We start from the raw sequence: 8752 nt of genomic DNA, 5'->3' as shown, positions 1-8752 counted from the left end.
GAAAGTTTAGTAAGGAAGGGCATTTTGGTCATTTGGTAATTAAAATAAATAAAAAGGGAAAATAAAGCCAAAATTGACTCATCCTTTTCATGGAGGCTGAAATTAGCATGGGGGAAGCCATGGCTAGGGTTTTCAAGCTTTCCAAGCTCAATAGTAAGTCTGTGCTAACCCCGTTTTTCAAGTTCTTTACGTTTTTGGAATCCCGGTAATTTGATTAAGCTTATTCTAGCAATAATTTAAGCTAGGGTTCATATTTGGAAAAATACCCATAGGTGAAATGTGTTTATTTTTCTGTTTTATGATAGAGTATGACGGTTTAAATTATGTTAGACAACTTGTGCTACTGGTTTTGAGTGAAAACGAGTAAAAGGGCTTAATCGGTAAAACTACCTAATAGTCATAAGTATATGTTAGAGTGAGAATTTGATGTTGCCATAGAAGGGAAAAGTGATCAGCATGTCATAAAACATAAGAATAAGGGATGAAGTTTAATTCCCGAGCCTAGGGGCAAAAGTGTAAATATGCAAAAGTTTAGGGGCAAAATTGTAATTTTTTCAAAAGTTTGATTTAAGGACTGTTTTGAATAGTACATTAATTAAATAAGTAAAATATGATGTTTTAGATCCCGAAAAATGAGATTTGAACCTAGAATGAGAGAAAAATCGAAAGTTGATAAAGTTGGTAAAATGGTCGTTTTACTATCGAGGCAAGTTCATATGTATAATAAGCATTAATTTATGCATGTTTCAATGTAAAATTGATATATTTATTATAATTTTTGAGGTGTTGAAAGTATGTAAGTTGGTATGATAATAATACAGCAATAATGCTGTAATTTATATTTGAAAGTTAAATTTAGTGAATTAATTGAATTATGTTAAATTAAATGATTATGGTGCCAAGTTTATGAATTGATTTAAAAATATGTCTATGGTACATGAAGTGCATTGAATTATCATACATAAATGTGATTTCTATGATTATGGATATTATGGGAAATTGTAAGTTCATATTATTTTTAATAAGGCAATGTGTAATTTAATGTTATTGCCTTGATATTAAATGTGATGTAAGTTTATATGTAAGTAATACATCAATATTACTTGCATTATGATATTTTATAATAATATTCGAAATATGTTTGTGGATAATTACTTGATTGGTGAAATTGTTGGAAAAGAGAGAGAAATCCCGGTTGAACCTTCGGAAAGATTGGATGATACAGATAGTATGTAGCTAGGTCACATGTATGGTGCTGAGTGCACATCATGTGTACAAGAGAGCTACAAGACATTATGATGTAGCTAGGTCGCATGGGTGATACTATGTGTACACCATGTAGACAAGAGAGCTACGGGATATATGTAGCTAGGTCGCATGCGTGGTTCCAGGTGAAGGACACCATGTAGACAAGAGAGCTACAAGATAAATTGGCTAGGTCACATGGGTGGTACTGAGTGTTCACCATGTGTACAAGAAAGCCGAACTATATGATGGGTGGAGTTATGTGCTGAAACCACCAAGTATCGAGGATTGATCCGAAGTGTTCAACGGGAGACTCTCTATGTATTGCTTTGTGAGTTTTGTGATGAATAAGTGCAGGAACTTGGTTATGTGAATGATGTATTCATTAAGTGACCAGGATGTGGTAAGGTTATAAACAAGTAAGTTATACATGAGGATGATTTTATGGTGACCTTGTGATCATGGACCTATACATGTGATGTGTGAAATGTGGTGAAAATGATTTGTGATATGTATGTTAAAATGAGGTTAATACAAAGAAAGTGTGAAAGAGTGAATTAGCAATAAAATTGTTTTGGACAGTAGCAGTAGTGTGATTTTGGAAAATCACCAAAAATAGTATAAATTGAATCAAAGAATGAATGAGATATAAAATTAAATCTTAATGAGTCTATTTTCATATAAAAGAAACAGAGAAAGAAAAGGAGTTCTATATTTTGAGATATTTATGTTTTTGTGAGACTGGTTCAGAATGATTACGTGATCCCCTATTCTGACTTTGAAAAATCACAAAAATTTGGATAAAAATAATTAGGTCTTAAAATTATATTTTTAAAATCCTTACTGAGTCTATTTTCAAGATAAATCAACAAGAACATTATCCGAGTTCTGTACTGTGAGATAATTATTTTTAGTGAAGAGAGGTCAGAACTGTCAGAATGTGAAACAGGAGAAATTTTAATGAATAAACTGTACTAATTGGCTAAACCAAAAATTATTAAAATTTTATGATGGAAAGATATGTGAGTCTAGTTTCAGGGAAAATTTACAGATCTTAATTTGGAGCTCTGTAGCTCGAATTATAAATAAGTAAGTGACTATGACTCGTGTGGACAGTTTGATGTGAGCATTTATTAGTAAATTGTGAAATCGTACTTACAAGAATGCTATATACATTAAGGATGTGGAATGGAGAGGAGGAGGAGGAAAATAAATATATGTGGAATACATGGAAACTATGGTATATGAAATATTGATATAATGAAATAAATGATATGTGTTTATAAGAAAACAGAAAGAGAATGATATGTATCATGACATGTATATATATATATATATGACTAGTCCCAATGTAATGCTTGTTGGGTATGGAGTTGAATTAAAATGTTTCAGGAAAACATGTTATTTCGCGCATCTGAATTGTGGTATTTTATAAAGATATGATCTAGTTTTAAATATGAATGCTTGATGATCAAGCTGAAGATATTTGGTAAGATGATAATCTTGGTATAAATGTATAAGTGGTACTATAATAAACAAGGTAAAATGAGTATGAGATACACATGTATGATGACATACAAATGCTATGTTTGTGGTTTAATTGAGAATATTTAATCATAAATGAATACCATGTTATATGCTTTTGATTTTGTATAAGTGTGTAAGAGATTAAGGTTGACCAAAGCTTGGAAAACAGCCTAGGTATATTCCACACAGGCAGAGACACGACCATGTGTCTCAGCCGTGTATGGAACACGACTTTGGGACACGGGCGTGTGGAGCCTTAAAGCATGAAATTTCCAAGATTTTTGTAAGTTCTCGGTTTAGTCCTGAACCCTTTCTAAAGTATATTTTGGGCTTCGTAGACTCAAATAAGGGACAATGTGTAAGTGAATGAACGTTTTGAAATATGAATGAAATTTTATGGACCGTATTTTAGTTTAATGTTTGTATATTTTCCAGTAACGCCTCGTACCTTATCCTGGCCTCGGGTACGGGTAAGGGTTGTTACATGTTTCATCCGTCCTAGTGTGTCTCCGTGGGGGTATCGGTTCTGTTTGTAAAGAAAAAGGATGGTACCATGAGGATGTGCATCGACTACCAACAACTGAATAAGTTGACTGTGAAGAATAAGTACCCACTTCCGAGGATCGTTGACCTTATTGATTAGTTTCAAGGGGCTTCACTATTCTCAAAAATAGATCTTCGTTCTGAGTATCATTAGATTAGGGTTAATGAGGTTAATATTCATAAGACAACTTTTAGGACTCATTATAGGTATTACAAGTTCCTAGTTATGCCCTTTGGTTTGACGAATACCTCGGCTGCATTTATAGATCTGATGAACCTAGTTTTTCAACTATATCTGGATCAATTCATCGTAATCTTTATTGAAGATATTCTAATGTACTCCAAGACTAATAATGAGCATGATGAGCATCTTAGAGTAGTGCTTTAGATACTCTAAGAGAAACAGCTCTATGCTAAGTTGAGCAAGTGTGAATTCTAGTTGCAATAGGTAACATTTCTTGGGCAAGTGGTTTTTGCTGAGGGGATCTGAGTGGATCCTAAAAGGATTGAGGCTGTGCTTCATTAGAAATAGCCTAAGAACATTTCTGAGATCCAAAATTTTCTGGGTCTTGTAGGTTATTATCAGAGGTTTGTTGAGGCGGTATCGGTCTGATCCATCTCACGTTGTTTCTGTTGAGGAGATCGAGGTTAAACTGGATTTTACCTTTGAAGAGGAGCCGATTCAGATTTTGGATTGAGATATAAAATTTTTGAGAAGGAAGTCCATTCTGTTAGTTAAGGTTCTATGGCAAAAACATGGCACTGAGAAAGCCACGTGGGAACCTGATGACTCGATGCGTCAGTAGTATCCTTATCTATTCGGACCAGGTAAATTTCAAGGCTAAAATTTCTTTTAGGGGGTAAAGTTGTAACGCCGGATTAATTTAGTCCTGTTTTTGTGAAATCTGACACAAATATGTATATGCTTCAGTGGTTAAGTGTTCTTAGTGTGTGTATGAGGTCTTGGGTTCAAGTCTCACTTTTGGCAAATTCTACAATTCTTTATCCTAGCCTTATCTCTGTTGTGTAGGCTTATGTAATATTCTTTGTAAACTCATATCAGAATGAGCCTGCTGGTTTAAGTGGTAAGGAGTTAGCTTGCTGGAGATCTTGTGTTGGAATCCCTGCGTGAGCGTAGGTGACATTTTTATTTTGGTTATGAGATAGAGGTTGTGTAGAAGTAAAATTCTAAGGTAGTTGTGAGTTAGTGGGTTTGTTAGTGGGATAATGAGGGTTGAGATATTGTGGGGTTTAAATTCTATTCTTTTTAATTTTTAGTTTTTCCCTTTACTTGATTTTACTTTTTTCTGATGTTTGTTCTTCCCTTTCCCTTTCTTCTCTGCGATTTTTCCTATTTTCAATTATTCTCTCTTTCCCATCCTATAACTAATTGTTCCAATCGTTCGATTTGATTTTGGTGGTTTCCTGTCTGTTTTGGTAAGCTTTGACATTTCATCTTGCTCATTTTCCTTTACTTTTAAATTGGCTTAGTGGTGTGGTTAGAGAAGTTAATTTCCTCCAAATCTGTTGTGTAGGTGAATGTGGTGAAGAAGTGAAATTTGCTCCAATGGCCTGATTGTGCGTGTGGTCATTTTAGTTAGCGGTAAGTGTGTGGGTGTTGTTCGGTTTAATATTGATGGATTTGCAATATTTTTGCTAAAAATGTGTTTGGTATTTTGCTTTTAGGTTCTGGTGGTCTCGGGAGTGGTTTTGCATCAAAATTTTACTAGGTGTGTATCTAAAACATGAGAAAATGAGGTTTGAGAAAAGCCAAAAATTGGGTCTGTCCAAGCCACATGGGCGTGTGCCAGCCATGTGGCTTGCCTTGTCCCACACACAGCCATGTGACTGTCAAAGTTGTGGCTGTGTGCGAGACACTGTCGTATGATGGCAAATGTGCGGCCATGTAGCTGTAAACTGAAAAATATATAGGGTTTTCCTATATAATTCTTCACCTTTTTACTTAAATTTTTTGTTAAAACCTAGTAATTGCTTAATAAATTAATGAAATATATGAAAATATGAAATTGGGACTTGGAATTAATTAAAATGTGATTTTATGCTTTATTATATAGTTTTCATGCAGAAAATGGCTTCTTTTATATTAATTTGAGTATATTATATTTTCAAGTTATAAAGTAGGCCATGCATGATTAAATTAAATAATAAAATATAAATTTATATTTAATAATTTATTTTAATATGTTTCATTAATAAATTGGATTTTAATTAATTAATTAAATTGATTAATTAAAATGGTTAAATTACATTCTTCGGTCCTCTAAATTATCTACTATTGTTGGACAGGTCTGAGAGCTTTATGTTGATTACAAAACCATCCAAATGAAGGACCAAGTCAACCCAAAACTCAGCTGCATATGGATGTGCATAAATAAAATTTTGGTTTGATTACACAAGGACCTTGAAGAGTTAAAGAAATCGGAGATTTACCCAGAGATTTGCAATTGACTGAGTCCTGATCCTGATGATGTTGCGGCACTTAAATCAAGCAAAAATCAGCCACATTTCCACAAATCATGGCCGGCCACCCTTGGATGAATTTGCAAAATATGGACACTCCTATTTTTAGCAAACTAGCACCCTTGCCTCACCTATAAACAAGACCCCATTTCTCACTTTTCTAATAATCCCTAATCCCTCAATCATCCCCACTCATTCATCATTCTCTCCTCTCTCAACTCTCTTAGCCCTCACGCCTGTCATCATCTTTGCATAAATATTTTTAGCAAATTAACCTCTTAAAGAGCCCTTGGTCTGCCACCTCGAAGAGCCATCAACACAGGAGTGAAGCGAAGGATCGAATGAGCCCTTATCAGTCAGAGTCTTGGGTGGCAGCCACTTTGATTTGGGTTTAATATTTCTTTTCTTTAACTTAATTCAAGAATGTTTGCTATGTGTTTACTGTTCTTATTTACAACAATGATAGCTTAATTTTATTTACGCTAGGATGATTATTTTGATTGAATAATATTTATTTGATTCATGCTTGTAATGTTTGTGCCTCAATCGATCATGTTTTCAATTAAAATCAAGTCTATATTTCATTCATACGTGATGAAATGTATCTGAATTAGCTGAGTGATCCTAACCAGATGACGACTAATGGACACATAATTGAAAAGTGCATGCTCAATTTAGATCCTAACCTGATTAATTGTAAGTTACATAACAACCCTAACCAGGCTCTGTTATCTACATAGTTTTTAGATTTCTATGATTAAAATATTTCAAATGTAACACGTCCTTGTTACCTCGCACGAATACTGAGAAACGCTTAGTAAATAAGGATCAGTAAAATGCGTATTTACTATGTAAAGGATTCCGAAAAGACCTAATGTGGTTTCCAAACTCATGAAAGATCAAGTTGCCATGGAATGTTTTTCCAAATATTGATAAGCATGTTGATAATAATTTGAGTTTAATTAAAGTAATTGTCCTAGCTTATTTATGTTATAATTGTTGCTTATTGTGTTAATTCTGCTAAAATATATTTCATTCATATAGTTGTATGTTAGGATAAATCACATCAGGGATCATTGCATTTAGTTTAATATATTTTAATCATCACTTCTCAATTATATTTTTTTTACTTATCAATTGTTAATATAATTTTACAAATTAATTAACTTAGCACAAATACAAGCCCTGTAGAGACGATAACTCGATCCTTACTTATTACTTGATAATGACTGTGTATATTTGCACAAGCCCGAGCATTACAAGTTTTTAGCGCCGTTGCTGGAGACTGTCAACTGTTGCCATAGTCATTTTTTGTGAAATTATTTATTTTCAATTTGGTTATTTATAACATTACTAACTTATTTTGTTTTAATTTTGTGAATTTCTTTTTAAGTGTTTATGAGAATAAATCAGATTATCAATTTACTCTGAGTAGACCCTGAAATTGGCCAAACTTTCAGACAAAGAAGACGTGAACGAATAGCTCAAAGACAGAACAAGATAGACCTTGGAAATCAGAATCAAAACCAAGGTAATGAAACCGAACATGCACGAAATCCCATCCTCATTGCCGATGATAGGGATGGATGCATCAGACAATATGTTGTGCCACTTTTCAGTAAGTTAAATCTAGGAATTAGAAAGCCAGATGTTGAGGCAACCCAATTCGAATTGAAACCAGTGATGTTTCAAATGCTACAAACGGTTGGCCAATTTAGAGGTATGCCCACGGAAGATCCACATCTCCACCTTCGATTGTTTATGGAAGTGAGTGATTCATTCAAAATAGCCGGTGTGACTGAAGAGGCACTGAGGTTGAAGTTGTTTCCGTACTTATTGCGAGATCGAGCGCCAGCATGGCTCAATTCATTGCCACCAATTTCCATATCTACATGGCAAAAATTAGCAGAGAGATTTTTGGTTAAGTATTTCCCGCCTTGCAAGATCGTTAAGTTGAGAAACGAGATCACAACTTTCCAACAATTAGATGACGAGTCTTTGTTTGAGACTTGGGAGCGATTCAATGAATTATTTCGTAAGTGTCCTCATCATGGGATTCCTCATTGTATCCAGTTGGAGATATTCTATAATGGTCTTAATGCACATACAAGATTGATGGTAGATGCTTCTACGAATGGTGCAATTTTGTTTAAATCTTATAATGAGGCTTATGAGATCATCGAGAGGATCGTGAGTAATAACTATCAACGGCCAACAAATCGAACAGCTTCAGTAAGACGTATAGCTGGAGTTCATGAAGTTGATGCTATCACTTAGTTATCGGCTTAGGAATCGTCTATTTCCTCTATGTTAAAACAATTTACCGCTAATAGTGCTAATAATTTTGCAGCTCAACCACCAAGTCCTTTTGAAGTAGTTTCATGTGTGTACTATGGGGAAGGTCATTCTTTTGAGAATTGCCCATTGAATTACGAGTCAGAGTACTATGTGGGGAACCAACATCAAAATAGGAGTGGACAAGGACCCTAGTCTAACTTTTATAATCCTTCATGGTGTAATCATTCCAACTTTTCGTGGAGGAACCAAGGAAATGGACCAAGCAACAAGTTTATGCAATATAGACCCATCCAATCTCAAGGGTTTAATCAACAAGCTCCAAAAGCTTCCCAAGTTGAATCATCAAATAGTTTGGAAAACTTGTTGAAAGCATACATGGCAAAGAATGACACTTTGATCTAGAGCCAAGCAGCAACACTGGAAAATTTGGAAAACCAAATGGGTCAATTAACTATAGAGCTTTGAAATAGACCGCAAGGAACATTGTCGAGCAATACTAAGAATCCAAGAAACTTGGGTAAAGAACATATCAAGGTAGTGACATTGTGAAGTGGTAAAATTCTAGAACCCCGATTGATTGAGGTCAAAGACAAGCCTATTGAAAAGGAGGAAAGTCAACCAGCTATTGAAATTCCTACCCCATAGGAATCAGAAACTG

General features: G+C 34.4%; 1 non-coding gene across 1 annotated transcript; it reads right to left on the bottom strand.

Annotated features, from left to right (window-relative positions):
• Nucleotides 1-7746: 7746 nt before the first annotated feature.
• On the bottom strand, nt 7747-7853 carry LOC121216885 (small nucleolar RNA R71). Its single transcript, XR_005913096.1, has one exon. It is a non-coding gene; the product is annotated as a small nucleolar RNA R71 (small nucleolar RNA).
• Between the last annotated feature and the right edge of the window lie 899 nt (nt 7854-8752).

This window comes from Gossypium hirsutum, chromosome A02 (genome assembly GCF_007990345.1).
Source record: "Gossypium hirsutum isolate 1008001.06 chromosome A02, Gossypium_hirsutum_v2.1, whole genome shotgun sequence".
Lineage (NCBI taxonomy): Eukaryota > Viridiplantae > Streptophyta > Magnoliopsida > Malvales > Malvaceae > Gossypium > Gossypium hirsutum.
Note: the sequence above shows the minus strand (reverse complement) of the source record. Positions and strands in the feature narration are given on the sequence as shown.